This window comes from Phyllopteryx taeniolatus, chromosome 2 (genome assembly GCF_024500385.1).
Source record: "Phyllopteryx taeniolatus isolate TA_2022b chromosome 2, UOR_Ptae_1.2, whole genome shotgun sequence".
NCBI classification, from domain to species: domain Eukaryota; kingdom Metazoa; phylum Chordata; class Actinopteri; order Syngnathiformes; family Syngnathidae; genus Phyllopteryx; species Phyllopteryx taeniolatus.
Genome location: NC_084503.1, coordinates 28,067,129 through 28,092,615, shown reverse-complemented (window position 1 = coordinate 28,092,615; position 25,487 = coordinate 28,067,129). Strand labels below are relative to the sequence as shown.

At 42.8% G+C, this 25,487-nt stretch overlaps 1 long non-coding RNA gene across 3 annotated transcripts; it reads right to left on the bottom strand.

The window, feature by feature from the left end:
* Nucleotides 1-259: 259 nt before the first annotated feature.
* LOC133466134 (uncharacterized) lies at nt 260-15,885 on the bottom strand. Of its 3 annotated transcripts, none has more exons than XR_009784855.1 (3): nt 15,754-15,885; nt 2,578-2,797; nt 260-2,490 (listed from the first exon to the last, which is right to left on the bottom strand). It is a non-coding gene; the product is annotated as an uncharacterized LOC133466134 (long non-coding RNA). The 3 variants fall into 3 exon arrangements; XR_009784856.1 differs by lacking the exon at nt 15,754-15,885 and adding an exon at nt 4,037-4,184; XR_009784853.1 differs by lacking the exon at nt 15,754-15,885 and having other exon boundaries at nt 260-1,310; nt 1,936-2,490; nt 2,578-3,248.
* Between the last annotated feature and the right edge of the window lie 9,602 nt (nt 15,886-25,487).

Genomic DNA, 25,487 nt, shown 5'->3' with positions numbered 1-25,487 from the left:
TTGGACCAGCCAAGACACATCCGGCACAGTGGAAACTCTAAGGTCAAACTTTTATTTCCATCCATCCATCCATTTTCTGTACCACTAAGGTCGTGGGCGTGCTGGAGAGTATCCCAGCTATCTTCGGGCGAGAGGCGGGGTACACCCTGAACTGGTCGCCAGCCAATCGCACTTTTTTTCCCCTCCATAGTAAAAGATGGAATTAGAAATATTGTTAAATACAGTTAATTTTTCATTAAAGGTTACATAATGTCCCGCTTCCCGTTCCAAGGTTCCTTAATAACATGTCTGTGATAATTGATCAAAATACCCCAAAGATAAAATATTAAAGGCCACTAAATGTACTAAAGGTAAAAGGCAGCCAGATTGGGACAGCGAGATTCATTGTAAAAACTAGCCCCGTTAGCACTTTGTCAAGCCGACGTACATATATTAACCAGAGGTCTGTCACCTGTCCCCGGGGTGTTACAGACCCTCTCGACAGTCTCCCTCAAACATGAACCCTTCTCTGGTGACAACCTCTGTCTTCCCGACTGCCAGTACATTATGGCCTCAAGAGAGGAAAGTAAAAAGAACTGAGATGAATTGCAGTCTGGGGAGCTCTTTTAATGAAGGCCGTCCAAATTTAAAGCTTTAGCGCCTTTCTTAACTTATTCACGGAGATGAAGCCTTCCTCAGCCTGCCTCCTGGCCAGGTTGTCATTGTGAATGAGAACTGGTTCTCAACTGACGGTCTGTTCGGTCCCTGTACGACCGGAGTCAGAGTTTGGTCCGCATATCCGGCAGTAAGTCGGACTCGTTTCCGGTGAGGGTCAGACTCCGCCAAGGCTGCCCTTTGTCACCGATTCTGTTCATAACTTTTATGGACAGAATTTCACGGCACAGCCAAGGCATAGAGGGGGTCCGGTTTGGTGGCCTCAGTATTGCATTTCTGCTTTTTGCAGATGATATGGTTCTGTTGGGTTCATCAGGCCGTGATCTCCAACTCTCACTGGAGAAGTTCGCAGCCGAGTGTGAAGCGGCTGGAATGAGAATCAGCACCTCCAAATCTGAGACCATGGTCCTCAGTCGGAAAAGGGTGGCGTGCCCTCTCCGGGTCGGGGATGAGATCCTGCCCCAAGTGGAGCAGTTCAAGTATCTTGGGGTCTTGTTCACGAGTAAGGGAAGAAGAGAACGGGAGATCGACAGGCGGATTGGTGCAGCGTCTGCAGTGATGCTAAGCCGAAAGGCAAAAGAACCGTGACCGAAAGAACAAGATCCCAGATTCAAGCGGCAGAAATGAGTTTCCTCCACAGGGTGTCCGGGCTCTCCCTTAGAGATAGGACAGTCAATTGACAGAGAATACTTTTGAGACATAAAAACAAAAACAAAAAACAGTCACTGAGCAATAAAAGGTTGCCAGTAATGTGGTAAAGCCGGTACTTAAAAAAAAAATGTTTTAATGGGTTAATAGTTATCTGGTAATGCCGGTACATTTATTTTTTTTTATTTTTTTTTGACAATTGTCCAAAAAGATGCAGATTCCTCTAGCAATTAGAGCAGTTTGAAATGACTAATAGAACAATAGTCCGGTGCAATGAACATTGTGCAAAGGGCGCCGAGACTTCAAGAAATGTATGCAGTTTAAAGTGACTTGTAGTGTGATAATCTGGGACAATGTTGATTGTGCAAATGTTGCAGATGCTACTCAGGCACATGAGTGGCCATTATTGGTTAACAACAGATATGCAAATAGTGCAGCATGGCACGACTATTAAAGTGAGTGCACGAATATGTATAATTGGCCCGACAGAAATGTGACAACAAACTCAAGACAAAAAACTGGGAGCATGTTGCAATGGAATTGTAAGTTAACTGTTTAAAAAGTTAATGGCAAGTAGGAAGAAGCTGTTGGAATGTCTGCTTCTTTTAGTTTTTATTGTTCAGTAGTGCCTACCTGAGGGAAGGAGCTGGAAGAGCTGGTGACCAGGATGTGGACGGTCCAGGAGGATTTTGCATGCTCTTGTCTTAATTCCTCAAGGGTGGGTAGGGGACAATCTTTTCAGCAGTTTTGATTGTCCATTGCAGTCGGAGTTTGTCCTTTTTTGTAGCAGCACCAAACCAGACTGTGATGGAAGAACACAGGACTGATTCGATGACCGCTGTGTAGAACTGCCTTCTCAGTTCCTGTGGCAGGCCGTGCTTCCTCAGAAGCCGCAGGGAGTACACCCTCCGCTGGCCCTTTTTGAGGATGGAGTTGATGTTGATCTCCCACTTCAGGTCCTGAGAGATTGTAATTCCCAGGAATTTGAAGGTCTCGACACAGGGCAGTTGGATAGCGTGAGGGACAGCTGTGGCGAAGGATGCCTCCTGAAGTCCACGATCATCTCTACAGTCTTGAGTGTGATCAGCTCCAGGTTGTGTCGGCCGCACCACAGCTCCATCCGCTCCACTTCCTGTCGATACGCAGACTCGTCACCGTCTTTGATGAGGCCGATGATTGTGGTGTCGTCTGCAAAGTTCAGGAGTTTGACAACTGAGTGAGTTGAGGTGCAGTCGTTTGTGAAGAGAGAGAAGAGCAGCGGAGAGAGGACACAACCTTGGGGGGCTCCGGTGCTGGTGGTGCGTGTAGATGACGTGGTGTCCCCCGCCTCACCTGCTGTGTCCTGCCCGTCAGGAAGCTGTAAATCCACTGGCAGATGGCAGGCGAGACGCTGAGCTGGAGAAGCTCGGAGGAGAGGAGTCCAGGGATGGTTGTGTTGTTGAGCTGAAGTCCACGAACAGGATCCTCGCGTAGGTCCCCGCGCCGTCTAGGTGTTCTAGGATGAAGTGCAGTCCCATGTTTACTGCATCATCTGCAAACCTGTTTGCTCGGTACGCAAACTAGGGTACAAGGGTACAATGAAATCTCAAGACCATCAAGGCATTCTGGAGTTAAATATGCTGCCCAGTGTCAGAAAGCTTGTTCTCAACCACAGGTCATGGGTGAAGAACAAAAACACACAGCTAAAACACCCCAAAACATCAGACTATTTTGAAGCGCCCTCCAATGATCCCTCATCTAAACCCAATTGAACATCTATGGAAGGAGCACAAACATGCAATCTGGAAAAGGCACTTTTCAAAGTAGGAGAAGTTTGCGCACGAGCAGTGGACCAAAATACCTACTGTTTACTCGTCTTAATCTATTTTGGCGAACTGTGAGTTTTTTTTCTTTCTATAACAGAAGGTGCCAAACTGGACTGTACTTGGGGGAAACATGACTTTACTACCCACCACCCCCACCACCACCAGACAAGAAAGCAGCGGAACGTCAGCTTCTATTTATCGCGATCAGCAATCATTGCGAGGTTACAGACACAGAGGTCCTGACTGCCCTCAAAATTCTGTTAAACAGACACAGCATGAAACACATTCTTTTTATTTATCGAGATCAGTCAGTTTAAACGCTTGTTAATATCAGCCCAAAAATAAAGAGAGGAAAATGGAATAAAATGAAAAGATCCTTTGTATGCCACATCAAGCCAATCAACTGTTCCACTCCACGCGTGTAGATCAAACTAATATTGACGGGAAGGCAGAAGGGGAAAAAAACACACCTGAAAGATGAGATAAAGTGAGCTACTTGTCTTTCTGCTCTTCAGAAGTACGTCCTCCATTCCCAGGCTTTTGTATCAGCTTCTGAAAGCTGCCACTTTAATTCCACTAGCATTCATAGGAAGACACTTGAATGCGTGGAATACTTTTACCATAAGTGGTGTATACACATAGCAATAATCTGGCCAGTGGTAAGCATTTTTCCTTCCCCCTTTCGATATTAGTCAGCAAAGGCAGAGTATCAGATGTCTGAAAAATTATCTTGAGGGATAATCCTTGGGTATAGGATTTGAGTCCGTGGCTCGGCCCAACTCGATGTAGACCACACACATAAGAAATTGTGATTGTAGCAATTGAACATTTTACCATTTACGATTTTTGGCCCCGATTGTTTTTTTTCCGGCACATCAGAGAGGAAAAATCACTCTTAACACCCCCAAGCCCCCAGGATAATTACTCACGATAATCTTTAGAGAAAACCAATAATCGTCCATTTTCTGATGAAAGGCTGAATCATACTCGGTCCAATGATCTGTATATGTATACCCCGCTTTAGAGTTGCCGTACAGAGTGGCTAAACACTGTCTGGAGCAGGTATTGGACTCTCATGTGCACACATTGGCAGAGAGAGGAAAGAGGATTAAGTACTTCCAGCGGTTCCACTGGTGGAAAAAGAGAGAGTGAGAGTGTATGTGTGTGAGAGAGAGAGTGAGAGAGAGAGAGAGAGAGAGAGAGAGAGAGAGAGAGAGAGAGAGAGAGAGAACAAGAGCCACGGGCTTAGAGCTCTATGCCGACTGATTTGTGAATCTCTTCTCCTTAAACAGCTCTGCGCCACTGTGCACACCCATTTGCACATTAATAAACATCCCGAAACATTTATTAAATGCTGGAGGGAAAGAATAGACGGTATTTATACGTGAAGGTCCTCATGGACTCAGGAAAGCGTGTTTGTTCGGCGACTTGCAAACGTTAGGCCGCACGTGAGGGAGGGTTTCGCTGTCGTGATAAGGACATCCTCTGTTCAATTACGACTACTGCCAATAACAGTGGCCATGATGGAGGGGAACACACCATTAACCCCGTTTCTGTTAATCAACATGAGTAGAAGCGCTCACATCAGACCTCTGTTAAGATGATTAGATCATCCAATATTCTTTTTTTTTTTTTTTTTGTGAAACACTCAAAATGGAATTGATATGTACAGTACATGTTATTAGGCGGTTGGCGTAAGGAAGCAAAATACAGTGGACTTCTTCCTTTCAATGCTCAATGAGCATGCGGTGTAATCTGTTGAAGTTTGTGAGACTTGAGAGACTTTTGTTTTTCCAGGAAATGTTGCTCAAATTATAAATTGTACAACCTCTGGAGTTTAAAAAACAAAAACACAAAAACAGAAAAACTTAAACACAGTGGGCTTAATCTTTAAATCAGGTGCGGCCTAACTTTTGCACTAAAGTGCCCCATTTGATTTTTAAAACGAACACATAGACCATTTATGAATAACATCAAATTAAAAATGTCAAATGTGTATATAAAATATGTAAAGTAGTGAATTTTAATAATAAAATGAGAACTCATTCTCATTTTTCAATTGCATGACATATTTAAATAGAAATAATTAACCAAATATTAAATTAAATAAATGTACAGTATATTTAAAATATTTTATTTGGCTAACTAATTATTTTATGAAACAAATTACTTTATATTACATTACCAATACCAACCATACCAATTTTAGGGGGGAAAAACGTATTGCAACAACTATTATAAGGCTCTTGATAATATGAATACTGGCCGGGTGGGATTGGAGGTTCCGTTCCATCCATCCATCCATTTTCTGAGCCGCTTCTCCTCACTAGGGTCGCGGGCGTGCTGGAGCCTATCCCAGCTGTCATCGGGCAGGAGGCGGGGTACACCCTGAACTGGTTGCCAGCCAATCGCAGGGCACATAGAAACTAACAACCATTCGCACTCACAGTCATGCCTACGGGCAATTTAGAGTCTCCAATTATTGCATGTTTTTGGGATGTGGGAGGAAACCGGAGTGCCCGGAGAAAACCCACGCAGGCACGGGGAGAACATGCAAACTCCACACAGGCGGGGACGGGGATTGAACCCCGCACCTCAGAACTGTGAGGCTGACGCGCTAACCAGTCGGCCACCGTGCCGCCCCGTTCCATCCAAATTTTTTTTTTCCAGTTTTATGCATAACATAGGGCAAAATGAGTGACCTGATTTTAAGTTTGACATTTATGCGATTTGTTGATTGAATGGAAAAGACGATAAACAGCATAAGGCTTGCAAATTAACCAGCTCAGACTTCTGTTTGTTTGTGATGTAGACAGTTACTCATTATTTAAGTACCTGCCCACTTCATGGTTACTTCACGCCCACTCATCTCAATAAAAATGGCTGAGTGACAACGTGGTTGCGTCAGGTGTAAACCTTTGGATCACCTGTCAAACTCAGATGAGTTGAGGAATAAATAGCTTCAATTTATTTTGGGGGAATTTCCTAATCAGTTCGCAACCAGAATTGTGTTGTGTTTGAGCCCATTTCGTGGAAAATGACTTCGTAAAATAGGTTTCACACAGTCCTGGAAGTGCATTTCCGGGTTTTGAGCGAGCGACCAGCTGGGCGGCTGCTGCCAAGCCATGCAAATACAATATATAAAACGATACATGTGTTGCCGTTTGCAACAATACTTAACTATTTATAATTTGTAGTGTCACCGTGGATGAAATAAAGCTTTTGTAGTTATTGTCACCAAAATGCGCATGAGCAAAGAGAGTATTGCGCGAGGCACCGAGTTTTCATTTTCATTTTCAACCCAAAGGACATCAAAGATTATTAAAAAAAAAAATGAGGGCATGGGTCCTTTAAAGAAACCAATTTATTTCTATTCCTGCGTTAGATGCTCACAGAGATGAAGTCTCGCATGATGATATCATTCGTGATGGCCTTTGAAGATTTGTGCAACAACTTTGGAGACATAGTTTTACTGAAAATTGTGGTCACATATAATATACAACATAAAAAGAAAAAAAGAAAAAAAAACAATACATTGCAGTTAATCCTTTAGGTGCTTACTGTGCTGAAGTTTAGCTTTAGCGCTGTTAGGGCCTTTGATGTTTTATGTGACTTTAGAGATACTTTTTATAGAAATTTTTCAATTACAAATTGGGACCTTTAAAAAATACAGTACTTGGCTTAAGAAAAAAAAAGTATGCAAAATACAGATGGACGCTCACTGAGTGGAAGTCTTGCACGACGTCCTTTGCGCTGACCACTAAAGTTTTGTACAACTTCAGAGACATAGTTACAGGTTAATTTTGGTAGAATTCAGAATTCCACCAAATCAAGGTCCTAATCACAAAACTCAGTGCTATTGTGGGTTATCGGCGCTAATGGACTTTGCTTATGCTACTTAGCCATGAGCATTGATTAAACGTGTGTGTGCGTGCGTGCGTGTGTGCGCGCACGCGTGTACGTGCGTGTGTTAAGGGTCATGGCTAACCCATTAGAATGAACGCCAACACCGATTCAAACGTTTTTGATGCTTGTCACTCACTCACTCGCAGACTCACACTTGCACACACACAACACACACTCTCCTAAAGCCTAGCCACCTCACCCCAGCCCACCAGTCCATCCGTCGTGTGGGAGGTGTGAGGGGGTGCTGTCCATACGGAGGCTGTGGTCCTCTCAGTGTGCCACATCAAACTCTATAAAGGGAATCATTTATGTGCCACTCCCCATTATTGAACAGCATGGAGACAGCTAATGAGGGCCGAGGCAAAAGGAATATATCCACCACTTTGCTGGCAGGGGAAGAAAACCGGTGGTCTTTGGGGAGTCATTGTTTTCAAGGAGGTGGGGGGGAGACAAAAGGAATGTGTGTGGGTGTGTGTGTGCATGTGTCTGTGTGTGTTTGTATCCACTTCATATCGCCTTTTATTTATTTATTTGCTGCCTCAACAGCTTGAGGTGAAGAGTCTGCAAAACACACATTGTTTTGTGCACCGGTTTTACGCCTGTGTGTGTGTGCGTGTGTGTGTGTGTGTGTGTGCATGTGTTTCGGCATTAATGTGTAAATAAAATACCCCAGTGGTAAATTTGTGTGAGCTAATGGACACCTCCGTGCGTTTGCAGTGCATGCTGGGACACACACATGCACGCACGCGCTGATATATATACAAAAAATAAAAAAGTAGGTAGCTGTGACATTTCCAATTTGCCATGCACCAGCCCTCTCCATTTTCTTCCCTGCTGCCTCTTACATGCTAGAGTAAGCCTCCAGGATTGACAATAATTACAGCCCGCATAAAATGAAGAGGGTAATATGAACACAGCTTTGCCATAATTGCCTTTTCATTATTTGCTAACAGTGAGCTATTCAGTCATAAGAAAGAGATTGCATAGTAATTGGCTGACAAAGGAAGGCTGCAGCTCTGTTCAGAAGTATATATTTTTTTTGTGTGTGTGTGTGTGTGTGTGTTGGTCTGAAGGATTTCTTTTTTTTTTTATATACGATTATTAAAAATCTCCAGCATTAAAGTGTAATTTCAAACTACAATTTTCAGCCGTGAATGGAAATCTGGGTATTAACATGAGCCTCCTATTTAGAGTGGAACATCCTATTAGCAGTATTAGCACTATTTTTGGTAACTTTCCATATCGGGGCCGCCTCTCTGCCCAAATGGGATTTGGAGACAGCTTTGTTTCTGATCAACAACCACACAGTCTTGTTTATATGCTGCTACTGCTAATTTATTGGCTAACATGTGCTTATTCAGTGTTAAGCGAGCATTTGGCAATGGAAACCCAGCCTTGGTGCACAAAGGGACACACAGCTTTAAGTGCAGGGTAATAACAAATGGTAATGGTGGCATTTTAATGAGGAGAAAGTCCAGGCAATGTGACAAGGGTGCACTATGCATACCAAAACCGATAATTTTGGGATACGTACATGCTTTATTTTATCTTAGTTTACTCATGATTATTATGACAATAGTATACCCAAAGACCCCAATTTCCCCTTTTTTTCTGGATTCTGGCATATTCTATTCATTTATTTTTTAATAGTTTTTTTGACAATATTTAATAACAAGTGGAAATACAGGTTCTTGTTTATATATTTGTTTTATGTTATTGTGGTATAATTTTTTATAGCAATATAATTATAGAATTTTAATTTTATTTTGTATTTATGGAATTTCCCGTAGGTGTGAATGTGAGTGTGAATGGTTGTTTGTTTCTATGTGCCCTGCGATTGGCTGGCGACCAGTTCAGGGTGTACCCGGCCTCTCACCCGAAGATAACTGGGATAGGCTCCAGCACGCCCGCGATCCTAGTGAGGAGAAGCGGTCAGAAAATGGATGAATGGATGGATGGATGGAATCCAAATACCAGTGACCATTTTTCCCCCAGTTTGGAGGAATTTTGGCATGTTTTATTTTATTTTTAATGTACTTTATTGTATTGTATTACATTTTACAAGATGTTAGTTCATCATATTTTACTTTGTGACAACTGTAGCAACAACCCACACATTTTGGGAATTATGGTGTATTTTATTATTTAATTTATTGTATTTAATTTTATTTTAATCTATATGAATTGATCAATGTATTCAATTAATATTTAAGGGAATTTCAAGGAATATTTAGTTGTATTTAATTTTATTATTTTAAGATTTTATTTGATTAAGACAATCAAACGCCCTAAATCCCCAAATGATTATTTTCATGAAAATAATGCAGAATTAAAAAAAAAGTGTTTATACAAATAAAAACAATAATAATAATTTTTAAAAAAATGTTAATTTAGTTAGCTCAAGTAGCCCCATCCCCATCACTGACTCAAATCCTTCAAGCCAATCAATATGTATCTTATACAGAGCAGTCTTCACTCGCTCGCCATAATCGTTTAGCTCGAGTGGTCGCCTGAGTGGTGAATAAATTACATTTGCAGATTTACAATGCTATCATTGGCCGCCTGGTGTTGCCTGGGCATTAGCGCATATTTAGCTGCGGCCGCACATTAAAGAAGAGGTCGATAGAAACAGCAGACAACGGGCCGAGCACATGTAAGAGTGCAAGTGGAGGTTAATGTGATTGCGCTACGAGAGAATTATCCACTCTTTAGCTTCATATTGACTCTTATGCTTTTATTCTACTTCTAAATAGATTTACACAGGGTACCGAGCATGTATTTAAGGAAAAACATAGTTTTGACACAACTTTGTGGAATGGTGGATCTTGACCAAAGTAAGGATAAGTTTGCCTTACAGCAATGTATTTCTAGATATATTGTCATCTTTTGTGCAGTGGTCCCCAACCACCGCTACCGGGCGGCACAGATAGACAGGATTTGTTTTGTTGCGGAGCAGGAGACCCCCGTCAATGATTAGCTTCCGATTGGGACACACTGTCCCCACCCGAACCCAATAGTGTGTAGTTTTAACAAGTGTGCTTCATTTTGCAAAGCATCTGGGATGTTGTGCTTCTTGTGTGTGTAGTTGTGCGAATTGTGCGTAGTGTATTGACAAAATGAGCCCTGTTTCCAAATTTGTGTTTCAGCAATCGTAAAAAAAAATAGTCTGACCCTAGTGTACCCGGAAGGACAGCTGGCATTTGCACCAGCCACCTGCATTTAGAAAATGGATGGATGGATTGAAAATGCATGAGATTGTTTTGTATTTTAAAAAATATTTTTAACACAGTGATTTCTGTCATGTTTTATTTAAATTGTTTTTTATTATTACTTATCATGTTAAGAATTGTCAGCTAAGATTTACCTCCGAGCCGGATGCAGTCCGTGCTAATACTGCAGCTATGCTTACCATTTGGCACTGACATAACAGAGCTTCCACTAATCAACTTAAACTGACTATGAAACATTTTTTAGTTGATGGTGAGTTTTTTTTATAGTTCTCAATATGTGACTGTACAATGTACAGTAATATATATGTGTATAAGTTTTATATAACTTATATATATATATATATATATATATATAAAGTTTTCCTTTTTATTAAAATAAAAAAGAGACCAATAGACAATACTGAGCAATACGAAGCAGATATTCAGTTTTACTTTACGTTTTGGTTTAAATAGGTTTGTCTACTGTATATCAATTTATGGCTTCATAAAATGCACAAACAATATACTGTTTAGGGTTTAAATTTACACAATTATTCTCGTAGATGGATTTCATGATGGAATAACCACACTTTTTACTGTGGCCAATTCTATAATTTCCATTTATGCTGTTCATTAGCATTGATTTTATTAAAAAAAGTACACTCTAACTCCCCTCACCCTCACTTCATCAAAAATATGAGCTATTTTAATTGCTATGTTATGACAATGGTGTGACTTGACCCATGGGTTAGGCCATGTGTCAAAAAGGTGGGATAATGAACGTTGTTGTTTTTCCAACACTGGGGTCCTCGCGGTTGCAGGAGACCTTCATAAATCATTGCAAAAAATTGGTCTACAGTTCTTATTACGGATGTATTTTATGACCCTCAAAATTATGCCCAGCTCTAGAATAACGATTTATGCTTTTCAGAATCAGAATCATCTTTATTTGCCAAGGAATTTGTCTCCGGTAGTTGGTGCCACTCTAGTACGACAACAGACAGTCATTTGACACTAGAACGACAACAGACAGTCATTTGACAGAGAACACTTTTGAGACATAAAGACATTGACAAAAAACAGTCACTGAGCAATAAAGGGTTAATAGTTATCTGGTAATGCCGGTACATTTATTATTATTTATTTTTTTTGACAACTGTGCAAAAAGATGCAGAGTCCTCTAGCACTTAGAGCAGTTCGAATGACTAATACTGCAATAGTCCGGTGCAATGACCATTGTGCAAAGGGCGCCGAGACTTCAAGGAGTGTATGCGGTTTAAAGTGACGAGTAGCGCGATAATCTGGGACAATGTTGATTGTGCAAATGTTGCAGATACTCCTCAGTCAGTGTGCAAGTGGTGCAGATGCTACTCTGGCATGAGTATTCAGTATTGGTCAACAACAGATATGCAAATAGTGCAGCATGGCGAGACTACTACAGTGAGTGCACGAGTAATATATAATTGGCCCCACAGAAATGTGACAATGAACTTAAGTCAGAAAATTGCCAGCATGTTGTAATGGAATTGGAGGTTAGGTGTTTAAGAAGTTGATCGCAAGAGGGAAGAAGCTGTTGGAATGTCTGCTCGTTCTCGTTTGCATTGATCAGTAGCGCCTACCTGAGGGAAGGAGCTGGAAGAGCCGGTGACCGGGACGCGGAGGGTCCGAGAGGATTTTGCACGCTCTTGTCTTAGTTCTGGCATCGTGCAAGTCCTCAAGGGTAGGTATGGGGGTATTGACAATCCTTTCAGCAATTTTGATTGTCCGTTGCAGTCGGAGTTTGTACTTTTTTGTAGCAGCACTAAACCAGACTGTGATGGAAGAACACAGGACTGATTCGATGACCACTGTGTAGAACTGCCTCAGCAGCTCCTGTGGCAGGCCGTGCTTCCTCAGAAGCCGCAGGAAGTACATCCTCTGCTGGGCCTTTTTGAGGACGGAATTGATGTTGGTCGCCCACTTCTAATGACAATATATGCATTCCCCTAAACCTCACCTTGTCAGAATTATATCATATTTTATTTTAATTTTATGAACAACTTGTGCCAAAAAAACAGGATTAAGAATGTTGTTTTTTTTCCATTCCAGGTTCCTCAATATTTTTGCAAATCATGTCAAATCTGTAATTGTAAGATTAATGTTTAGTTCATGTCCAATAACTGTTACGTCCCTCCTATGCAGTCCAATTGACCCAACACCCACCTCCCCTCCTCCCCTTCACCTTCTACCAACTAACATACTGTAGCTATAGCAGGGCAGCCATGCAGTGGGCCCCTGTGTGTTGTTTGAGGTGAGAGTTGGTGTCATAATTATCTAACACAACGGGGTTGCTGATCTTATTAGTAATTAGCTCCCACCAAAACTGATTGCTATGCCATCCCTCCATCCTCTTCCCCGCTCATCCCTTTTAATGTTTAAACATTTACTTTGTGCTTGAAGGATTTGTTTGTATATATCTTGTGTGTGATGAGTGCTTTTGAAGTAATTGGCTCCTGGGGGATGCCACTTTCCCAACAGTTAAAGAATAATTACAGCCCCTATGAAATGTTAAACTGCTCCGACTGTCTCTTTCGCCGGCGCTTAATTGCGTGCAACAAGTTAAAAGGCAGCCTTTTTATTTTGTTACAGTGCTGCGATGGACGGGACTGAACTCTGGTTAAAAAAAAATTCACACATTTTTTTTTTTTTTCAGACTTGGAAATAGCCTCTCATATGCTAATTTAGCAGGACACCAAAGCAGTTTGAAAAGCGAAGCACTCATTGAAAGTGATGCCGGTAGCTTCTTGTTTTGTTGTTTGTTTGTTTTAATCATGTTGTGGAAAGCGAGGGCTTGATGTTGTCTGCATTTCTCTGCTCTAATGGACTTTTGCATTTAATTGTAGTTCTTTAAGGGGAACGACAGAATAAAATACCCAAAATAAGAGTGTGAGGCTGTCTTTTTATGTTTGACATGGTTTGAGTAATTGCACAACCTATGAATGCTGAGTTTTGCACATGAAACTCATGTTTAATTTTGTAATTCGCCAAACAGCTGTTTAGTTTCACAATTAAAGTTCTGGATTTTAAATACGTTTTTTTTCCATAGGATATAGTACAAATAGATAAAATCTGAAAAAAAGAAACATGAAGAGACTCTCCTATACGTGTAAAGAGAAGCTGGCCACTGGTAATAGTAAAAGACAAAAACAACAAAACAGTCAGTCTTACTTTGAATGACACTTTAAATGAGAAACAGGCCCAATTCACACTGCTTTTCAACCAAATTGGCACATCTGAGACACAACAGTAGAGGTGAAATTTATTCGCCTGTGCCTTTATAACTCACTGATGTGGGACATTGCTGTTGCGGCTTTGCGCATTCAGATAATTAGATGCACAGTTACATCAGAGCCAGCATTTTGGACGATTGCTTGCGACACAAAGGGGCCCAGGCATTTGGGGTGTTAAATTTCACACTGCCGTCACGGCTTGCTGTTGTTTTCTGATGAGGAAAAAAGATGTTTATTTGTCTCAAGTGGACTACAATTGGGGAAATCATCCTGACTGGCAGCTTTCATCTGAAGCATGATTGCTGCAAGATTATGTTATTTCTCTACATGTTATCTATCAACTATCATCTCACTATGATGCTAAATCTGTTCCCTTTCTAGCGTGCCAGTATGATATGATGCGTTCAAGTGTCTGGCATGGTTTTGGCAGCGCTGGCACAGATTGTGCCCGACAGGGACCGCTTTTGTAAATAAAACGCTATTAAATGCCTGAATGTTCCATTGCCTCGCTTGTGCCACACTACCACAAATTTGCGTAGGTATTTGAATGAGAGATTAGCACGTGCGGGTGGTAAGACTCAATCAGCCTCCCAAATGTCACGCTTCCTTTAAAAATGATTAAGAGGGGAACGCACCATGCAGGACTCTCCTGCAGCTTTCCGCTCACGGATTTTACGTGTTGATAATCTGTTCTTTTGCTTAATTAGTGGATGGGCGTGCCATGCACTCAGTCAGGTATGTGTTGTACCGACAGAGATGTAACGTTCTGGAAAATGTGTTTGCCTTAAATTGTTTTTCCTGTTGTGTTTTCCTACCTGTTTAGCAACATGAAGGCGAGATAGATTAGCTTTATTCCTGGTTTTGACAGCACAGTCAGATAATCAGATTAAAATCTCAAACGAGACAATGTAAATTTTTGCTTTAGTCAAAATACTCCAAGGATCCAGAATTCCGAGACATTTTCCCTTTGCTTTTAGCCAATTTTAAGGGTGCAGCCCTGGCCACTGGTCACCTCTACTGCAGGGTCAATTCACAAGTGCTTTCGTTACCATGACAATGAACAATTTAGCTCAACCTCTGTGTCAAAATACTATTTTATTTAAAGAGTCACCAACATGAATAAAGGATGATTGTTTTGCCGTTTTAAGCCATCTGTTTGGCACCGTAACCCATCAGCAAGACAGCATACAGCCAACCATTACCTAGCACAATGTTGGCACTTAGCAGAAAAAAAAGAAAATCTAAAGCATACTTGTAGCGGGAAGTAACCCATATCCACTGTTGAAAAAATATACATAAATGGTTGGAGGTATATGGGTATATTTGCCATTGGGGCTTCACACAAAGCCATTCATTTGCACATTTGCATTCTGGCTGGGGGTTGATCCAGTATTCTTCAATAAAACCACCAAAAGTCACTAGCTTTAATGCTAGTCACTGTTGTAAAAAAATGGTAACAATATGGGTCAGAGAAGTTGGCAACACTGAGTCCCAACACCCTAGCTCTGCCCACGGTCGTCATGGCAACGAAAGAAATACTCTGCATTTGCATGATTAGTTCTTGTTGAGAGTTTTCAAAACAAAGTGTATGAAGAAGGTGAGGTGAGAAGAGGAGGTACTGTGTGTGTTCATACTATAGCCTTATTCACCTGTTTTTATTTGTCATTCATAAAGTGGAGATACCATTTTTTTTGTCAGACAGCAACATAGACATCAATTATATTGCCAGCAATTTCTGATAATACTATCACCCATCTATCCATCCATTTTCTGAGCCGCTTCTCCTCACTAGGGTCGCGGGCATGCTGGAGCCTATCCCAGCTGTCATCGGGCAGGAGGCAGGGTACACCCTGAACTGGTTGCCAGCCAATCGCAGGGCACATAGAAACAAACAACCATTCGCAATCACAGTCATGCCTACGGGCAATTTAGAGTCTCCAATTAATGCATGTTTTTGGGATGTGGGAGGAAACCGGAGTGCCCGGAGAAAACCCACGCAGGCACGGGGAGAACATGCAAACTCCACACAGGCGGGGACGGGGATTGAACCCCGCACCTCAGAACTGTGAGGCTGACGCTCTAACCAGTCGGCCACCGTGCCGCTTAATACTATCACGTTTAGGTAAATTAATCATTGGTCATTACTTACAGTCTACCGTAGACTATGGTTTGCTTTTTAGTGCACTTCACTACAACTGACTCAATCGGAATGGGACGGAACCCAAGGAAAACATGACTTTACATTGTTTTTATTGCACTTACTGATTTATCAAGAGGTTTCAGTCTCCACATTTAAAACACGGATCCAATCTCCTCATTTGGTTTCGTAATCCAATTTGATAGACGGCATTTCAGTTGAACGGGGGCTGCTCGTGCTAACTCGATGGATCCCTGTGATCCAGATGGGAAGCAACACAGCCCTTGGCGAAACAAATCCTCTTTTGTTTTGTGTGCGTGTGTGTGTGTGTGTGTGTGTGTGGTTGTGTGTGTGTGTGCTGAGTGATCTCCATTGAGAGGAGGGGACGGGTAAACACTGCAAGCTCTATGGAGCTACACATTGTAAACACACAGCGCTCATTATCTATAATGAGATGTTATGAGCAGCCCTTGAGCTCATTGTGTGCCTTCTACTGAAGAACCTGCCTTGCTATTGTTGTTGTTGTTTATGCAAAGTGAATCGTGGGTTTTTAAGCAAGGGGGAAGGAAAAAAACAACAAAAGAAACAGTGCATTCCTCTTGTAGTTTTCATGCACTAATCAGCAACATCAGGGGAGCTGGTTTAGAAACACCTCACTTATTCTCCACTGCTACCTTTCATGCACTCTCTTTGCCCCTTTCAAGTTGTATTCGCTGTGATTCATGTACCCTAATTCCTGACTCGGTCTTGAAAGCAAGAGTTCTGCGGTCGAGAACATCTCCTCCTCCCCTCTAACAGTTAATTAGAGCGAGTTTTTTTTTTTAATGAGGATGACACTGACCCATGCTGGGTCACTGTGACCTTTCTTTGGATTTCCAACCACGGTGGCATTCCAGCCGATCATGCCCCGCTTATCATATTTCCTCAAATAGCGGCCAGGGGGTTGTTTAGCTTTTCAACAGCAGAGAAGTGTTCATGTGAAGACTGCGGCTATTTGAGAAGAGGCCTTTTTGTGTTAGTATGCCAATGGAATGTGTAACTGCCTTTCATGCAACAGTTATTATATTCTAGGTTCCTATTAATAACAAAGTGCAGGTAATTGTGAGACGATGTCTATGTGCATTCGTTTATCATCTCTTTCTCTTCAACAGTCTTCTTGGGTTGTTTTATATAAATAATAATAGCCAGGTCGCATACTGGTTAGCACATTCGCCTTCTTGTGTACTGTGTGGGTTATCTCTGGGAACTCTCTGGCAACTTCCTCCCACATTCCAAAAACGTGCATGTTAAGTTCACTGAAGACTCTAAATTGTCCTTAGGTGTGAAACTGGCCTGTTTTTTTCCATTATATTTTCTTAAAGAATGACTACACTGGCTCACTTTTTTTTAAGTATTATTATTATTTTGATCATTTTATTTCTTCACTCTTATTAACCAAACTGAACTGTAGAGCGTAGTGGAAAAGTTACTGTAGTAAACATACTGTAGTTAAAACTACCTATTGGAATCACCTGTTACTTTTTTTTGAGGGGGAAAAGCAATAAGGTCCTTTGTGTGAAAGCTGTTTTGCTTGAAAGGCAAAGACACAGAACGAGTGTTAAAAAAATGCAATGCGATCATTTCTTTGCTTAGGAGGTAGTATCAGGGCCAAAACATAGGTGGGGCAGTTCTTCTTTGTAAGGGAAAAGGGGAAAATCGGAACACCTCACAGTCACTTCTCACACCCTGTTGTCACCAGGAACTGCTGTTGCTCACAGCTCACACCTAGACACTCACACGCAGATTCGCTGAAGTCACATGTCACCCCATAGGGACTCTTAAAGGTGCATATCTAACACACAGACACTGCAATTTGTACAATATTTTCCTCCATTTCGCTTTCATTTCTTATATTCTATGCCTTTTTTTGTTCAAATACATTTACAATGTGTTTGAAAAGTGTGTTTTAATAAGTTTAAATATTATGAACAGCGGTTCTCGAACAGACGCTTTTTTAAGGGGAGGCATTTATTTAGTCAGTAGACGACGCACCCAGCGATTAATTGAGACACGCCTACTACTATAGTAGATACCAAACGTCTCTTGGTAATGACACCTTTCCCAGCATGCTCTTCTGCATGTGTCAGTTAAGCGACTAGGGCGCTCCACTGTTGCATTCGGGAGCCTAATTACCCCAAAAGTGCCATAGGACACTCGCACGTAACAGGGAGGGGTTCAAGGATCACCATGCATGGCTGGCCCACGGGTGGTTGCGCATTAGGCTCTTAATTGCCCCCCCTCTCCACCATCCACTGGATCTTCCACCGACTGGACCCCCCTCCCCTACCAGACTGATTGGGAGCGATCTGAATTGGCTGACAGTTGGCTGCGATTCCTCAGCCACATGCAGCCTGACGCCCCCTAATTAGATGCTCCTATAGGGTGGTTTATGTTAGACAAACATTTGTGCAAAACCATGGGAGATGCCAGCTTTTGTTTGGAGAGTTCGCAGACACAAGCACATGTAGACAGACACACAAAATGAAAAATTTCCAGACTTTATCTGTGTGTTCTGTGTGGATTTGTATATCTGTGCACATAATGAATTTTAAATCCTGTCCCAGAGATGGCTCTTTGGAAAGAGAACCTAAAAGTTAATTTGCTTCCAGAACATTATTAACATATTCAGACTTGATGGCTTTGGTACCTCCGCCAAGCATGAAAGCACGTGACAGTATTGTTTGTCACTCACTGGTATGTGTGTTAGTTCACAGGATTGCTATAATACTGCACCACTGGTTTTCACGGGACTTTGTGGAAAGGTAGCATCCACATAAAAAACAGTTACACTTTTTGGTCCTCTCAATACAAGTGTCACCCCCCCAGAATTTTCTATGACATTCAGTCATCATCTCAGTCTTGTTTGTCACCTTTTTTTTACGACCAATCGTCTTCCCACTTTTTAGGATAACGACAGTATATTAATATAAGAACCCTCCATCCATCCATCCATTTTCTGAGCCGCTTCTCCTCACTAGGGTCGCGGGCGTGCTATCCTATCCCAGCTATCATCGGGCAGGAGGCGGGGTACACCCTGAACTGGTTGCCAGCCAATCGCAGGGCACATACAAACAAACAACCATTCGCACTCACATTCACACCTACGGGCAATTTAGAGCTGTCAATTAACCTACCATGCATGTTTTTGGGATGTGGGAGGAAACCGGAGTGCCCAGAGAAAACCCACACAGACACGGGGAGAACATGCAAACTCCACACAGGCGGGGCCGGGGATTGAACCCCAGTCCTCAGAACTGTGAGGCAGATGCTCTAACCAGTCTTCACCGTGCCGCCAATATAAGAACCCTATCGTTTTAGTAAATTAACACCAGTTGTGATGGCTTTCTATTGATCTTCTACTGACAGTCATGGTTGTTGATTCCTACGTGAACTGAATTTTAAACCATGGAGCTGCTCGTAATTTATTATTTTTTTAATTGTTAGAGTTTGCTGTCCCCCCTTGGCTGAGCACCTTCATTTGAGTTTGCGTAATTATACACTTTCACTTATAAACCATGTGAATATAAGGATTTCTTGTAGACCAGGCAATATGGTGAATGAGTAGTCAGCACGTCTGCCTCACTGCTCTGAGGTTCGAGTTTTGATTCTCGGCTGCGACTTACCTTTGTGAGGTTTGGATGGGTTGTCGCTATTCTGGCTTCCTCCCATAATTCAAAAACATGTATGTTAGGTCCATTGAAGACGCTTGACTGCCCATAGTTGTGAATTGTTGTTTTACTTTACCTACTGTATGTGTCCTGTGATTGCCAGCGGAATAGAAAATAGCTGGATGGATGTTTTGGAGCACAATCTTTTGACCTTGGTTTGGTCAGGGAATTAAGCCAGTTTTGTGTGATTTTTGCATCGAGCCCACAAAAAGCTATGGCAGCGTATGGATCCACCACCTTTGTCCATCACGCCTCTGATGCTCACATGATAAATGTCCTGTAACAATACACTTGACAAAAGTGTGGCCATATTCCACAAAATCTGCCTTTTTTTTCCAATTAAATTTTCTGAACAAAAGCACAGAAAGCAACCACCCACCCACCACCAACGCCCTCCCCACACCCCGGACTGCCTCCCCAACTCACCTTTTTCTTGCTTATCAGCCAGGCCATCATGGGCCCTGTCAAAGCCAACAAGCCCGGTTTCAAATGGGCTTGTTTGGCAGGTGACAAGATGTAGCTCATTTCACTCACAGACCTGCAGCAAGGTCACCACTCTCTCAGATTCATTTTGTGGGAGGTGGGGGCTGGACGGAGGGGAGGGGGAGGCAGCCGCTGAACAAGGCCTCGTCCTTTTGCCTGGAGGTCATTCCCAAAGCCAGTCATCATATTCAGCCAGATAAGGGATAGGTTGAGATAGGTGTGTCTGTGTATGTGTTTCAAACTATATATAGACACTGTGGTTATACATGCATACTGTACACACTTCTCAAGTTTGGTTGCTTGAGTCTGCTAACATTTCTGTAATCGCGATGCCCGTGTGGAGAGGCGGTGAGTTATTAGCAGATCCCCACCGTTGCCTATTCTGAGTGATTTTCTGTAAGAAAGAGGCCCCTTTATACTTTTGCCTGCCCTCTTATGTGGCTGCGAGGCTTGTCAGCATGATAGTTTAATCAGATGACATGTCACAATCGGTGCTGGAGTGGGACTCCGGCCCTGTAAATGCAGATTTATATCTAAGTTACATCATTGAATTACATTTTGTGTCAAAACAGCAGGGGGAAAGCTGGCGGAGGGGATGTAATAAAACTAATCTACATACAGCTCTGGGTGGATAATCACATCTAATAAGTGGGGACTCACGCCCCTATTAGCAGGCAAACGGTGGGGGAATGACGGCAGAGAATTTGAGGAGTCAGCTGTGCTCACTAATTATCTCTTTCGCCCGACGTCTGAGTGTGTTTGTTTGAGGGCTCTGCGACACGAGGAGGTCCGCCGCATGTGTGCAGCAGGTCCGGGCTCTATAAAGCATGCCTCATTCATTTGTCAGGGTGGCTTGGATCAATGAGCTTGATTATCTCCAGTGAAGATGCACCCCCTCCCAGTTTTCATGTTTTCAGTTTGCACTGGTGCCTGAAAGTTCTCCCATTGAGAGCATTTATATTTGGACTAATTCATTCCAGAGTCTGAACTGCCACCATAACAAACCAAAGTAATGTTTTTAAAAAAGTCATAAAAGTTAAGAAATGTTAAGTTATAAACTTGACACACAACAGAAAAAAAGTGTTTTAAACAAGCATACCAAATTTGAGGGAATAATAAAACAAATCAAGTCTATAAATTGAGGCTCCAAAATCATGAAAAATAGAGCCCTACTCCCAAGCCTCAGATGCTGTGGGCATGTACGCTGAATGCGCTGAAAACAGAGAAATTCAATCAAATGCATTCGTTCAGGATGTCCTCAAATGTTTGGAGTGTGAATTACAGGCTGAATAGTGTGTGCTGCTGTGTTTTCTTTGTTTGTTCTTTTGTTTCTGTTATGTGGACCCACACAGGGCACACAGAGCGGGCGATGGCGTATTGGATGGCCCCAATACCGATCGAGCAAGGCTGCTAACTCTTTACCTTGCTAGCTCATTAGCTCACGGGCTAGCAAATGTAATAAACAGTTAACTTTCCTGAAGTGTCTCTGTTGTGTGCACCAAAGTGAGGTGCGTGGAGCGAGGTTGTGGCATATGGTGGTGAAAAACAGTTGAATGCTATAGCTCAAACCCGCTTTCCACCTCTTCTTCTTTAACTTCGACCCACAGTATCTGAATTTCCAACGACGCCCTGCAGGTTGACGGCGCCGGTGGCAGACGTCGTTAACCCGGGCCACGACCGATCCCATATGGAATTCTTTGGATGAACGCTCATATTTGTTTGGCAAGGTTTTAAGACGGATGCCCTTCCTGACGCAACCCTCTGCATTTATCCAGGCTTGGGACCGGCCTACAGTTTGCACTGGCTTGTGCCCCCCATAAGACTGCATTAATGCTATACCTCAATCACTTACGCGGAAATTAAGTGCAAGCTAAACCAAAACCATTGGAAGAGCTACCTCGTTCTTTGACAAAAATCCCAAACAGATTAACCCAAATACAGGGCACCAGTGGGAAATTATTAATGTTCACAAGAAGTTGGTCACTACTATCGCTGCCAGAGACCCAGAGATCCAGTTATATTAAGTGAATGAGAGGGATCAGAAGTAGCAACGTTCTAAAATATACGATTACTGAAATTTGTTTGAACTGCGGAGCATATTTTCAGGAATATTTGGCACCATTTTTCAGGAAAACCAGTCACAGAATATCCAAATTGAAGTACTTTGTTCACAAAAAGCTGAGGCGATACAGGCTCGAGAAATGGCACATACCAAAATAAATGAATACTGTTCAAACTCCAATTGCATGAACTGGGGCATTATTTCTCAGGAAAATTGGCAGGTTTTGCAGGACAACCAGTCACAGAGTAGATAAACAAATGACCTTTCTTCAAAAAAAAGTCAGTCAATTTAATCTATGCTTAGTCCTGTCAGGGGGATGGCAGCAAAACAGAAAGCAACAAAAAAACAAAAAACATGACGACCGAAAATTGGACTTTGTGGCATATGTTCAAGAAAACTTTAGAAAAGGGAAAGGCTCGAACCACAAACACAACACCCCTGTGGTCCCCCATTCATGTCTAGTTTGTGAGACATGCAAATTGGCCAAAACTACACTGTTTTTACCAGTTCACAGTTCAAAATGGTGCTCCTTACACATCCAAGCTGGATAGCAGAAGCAGCTGGATAATAAATGTGTCTCCTAGGCGCTAAATGTCTGAATTCTTGACTAGTGTGACACAGCTGTTGACGTATGGGCCTTGGCTTTGCAACAGCACATGCGTGTCTTCATCTTAAGCCATCGTCGCTATCTCAATTTCCTCTTTTGCTTCACACCCTGACAGCAAGGTGGTGAAAAAAATGCGGAAAGAAGGGTAAATGTGACCTTTGGGGTGTCCAGTAGTCTTCTGTGGTTCTCAACATGCATGCCTAAGAACCAGTATAACCAGCGGGGCACCTCCAAAATAAGCAGTTTTATTAAAACTGCCACCTGCTTTGGAATGGTGGCCACACCTCTTGTGTGTCTGAGTGGGTGGGTGCAGACCCCCCTGAGGTGACAAGCATAACACCTCACCTTCCTAATCTGCCTCTGACCCCCAGCGTTATGTGCCGCCGCCCTGCTAGCATCATTATCCCGACCCGAGGCCTGGTGTCAAGCACTAGCCTGTGGCGTTGTGGCCCTCTCCCCTCGCGTCAATGCGTGATTAGGGACAAATATGCTGCATTACGCAGGGTTTCAGCAATCCATAAAGCATTTAAGGCAAGAAGTGAAAGAAGGAACCGCTCTGCTCCCCTATGGGTTGCTGCTAAGAGGCAACCAAGGATGTACACTACTTACAAAAATTTAGGGATATTCAGCTTTCGGGCGAATTTATCTAAAATGAACTATAACCTTTACAGGCAAATTTAATCTGACCTCTGAACTTTTGAATGCACATGTACAAGAGTTTGTTTTAGTATGTTTTCTTGCTGTTCTCTAAAAAGGAGCCCAATAGAAAAATTGCTTGATCCATGACCAATAAATGTACTGGGTCAATTAGGATTGGAGGCGGCACGGTGGATGACTGTTTAGCACATCTGCATCACAGTTTGTGATGGAGTTTGCATGTTCTCCCTGTGTTTTCGTGGGTTTTCACCGGGTACTCCGGTTTCCTCCCACATCCCCAAAACATGCATGGTAGGCTAATTGAAGACTAAATTGCCCGTAGGTGTGAATGTGAATGGTTGTTTGTTTATATGTGCCCTACGATTGGCTTCAGGGTGTACCCCAACTCTCGCCCAAAGATAGCTGAGATAGACTACAGCACGCCAGCGACCCTGGTGAGGATAAGCGGTATGGAAAATGAATTAGGATTGGGATTTAAACAGTCGTCTTTGTCAAAATGTTCACATTTTGATATCATGAGACCATGACAACACCTAACAATCGATCAACATTATCTCGCCATTGCCAGGGTTCAAACAGGATGTTCTCAGAGGGAAGTGGCCACTGAGCTTAGAGTGTCACAGAGTGGCATCAGCAGGTTGCAACAGAGATGAAAGGAGACTGGAAGAGCCACAGAAAGGCATAGAGTGTTCGTTCTTGGAAATGTAGTGGTAGCATGTGTTTATAGAGAAGGTTTATTGTCCTAGTCCCCCTAAAACCGATTTCCGGCCCCTGAACAAGTATTGGTCTCCAGAAAATCCCCAAATAGCCAAAAAATGGTATGGGAAAAAGCCTTTCTTTTTCAGGCAGTGTGAAGGGGTCTTCACATACTACCTCTGAAGCTGGAAGATTGCCAGATTGACTTCGTCCCCTCTCGTTCTGTGCCAGTGCTGTTCATACAGAAGAGTGACACAGTGACAGGTGTCCCAATAATCTAGTGACTTCAGCTTGTAGTCATATACTGTAGAAGCTTTCTTAGAAGCCTTTCATAATCAGTACGTCCCACCACTGCCCCGTGGACCAGAACTGGTTTGAGAAACCCTTGATGAAGGAAAAATAAATCCCGGCCTGTGACCGAGATTCACATACAACTTCGGACACGGAAAACTGAATTATTGAGCAACCGACGTGTCGTTTTACATGAATGACAATATGATAGGAAATTAATGAGGCATTATCCATTTACGATTTTTTTTTCCCTCCTGACTTATTAATACCACACCCACCAAGTAAAAGTTAGGTTTTAATTGGCGGACAAGCATTAGTAACATGATCTTCATGGCCACTTAATCACTGCTCGTCATCAATTATTGACTGTAAATTTTTCCACTGAGCGCTGCCGCCCCTCTCACACATGACACTCGACTCACGCTCACTCACAACTCACTCCCACTGTCTCTCTCTCTCTCTCACGCACACACACACACTCGCGCACATACACACAGGGCACACACGCACACATTCTCATTCACTCTCACTATACTTCACACCATTCTCTTACACACACTCTTTCACACTCGAACTCTCTCACACAGGCACACACTCACACACACACACACACACAAACACACACAAACACAGACAAATGAACGACGCAGGCTTCCGTGCTTCAAAATGACACGTTTGGGTGAAATTTACAGCGACATTATCATCATCTTGGCTAAGTGGGCAATCTCCAGGCTCCAGCGTGCAGTTAGAGTGCTGTTTTTTTTTGTTTTTTTTTTACCCTGATTGAACTGTCGATAGGCGATGCGAGCCGACACGTGGTGTGGCGAGGCCCCCCGGGCGCGCTGTCGCCGCATTACCTCCCTAACTGGAGACTCCTGTTTCACCAGAGAGCTATCACATTTCATAACATGAAAAAATAACACTTTAGCAAGTGGGAGGGGGGGTTAGGTGGGAAAATGGCACCTCTAAATGAGGGTTAAGGCCATATCATTGTCTTGCTCGCCACCGCTCACCGTCGCCTCCAATAATTCCACTGACCTTCGGCGCCATGCTGCTGGTTCGACATGGAAGGGTGAGCTGGCGGGGAGGCGATCCTTTTCACATCCGTCGCTCCCCTCAAAATGGCTTTTTTCTTCTTGCAGACAATCATCTGATACGCGGGCTGAATTAAATCACAGATTACATAAGAAAAGGTCCTAGCCAGCACACACCATCGCCGATAAGGCCGAACCTGAAGTGACGGCGCTCACCGTGCTTATCTGCTCTTCTTCCTTCCTGCTTTCTTTTCTTCCACCTATTAACCTCTACTCTTTTTTAAAACACCGTGATGGTGCCCGGCCAAACAGATTAATATGT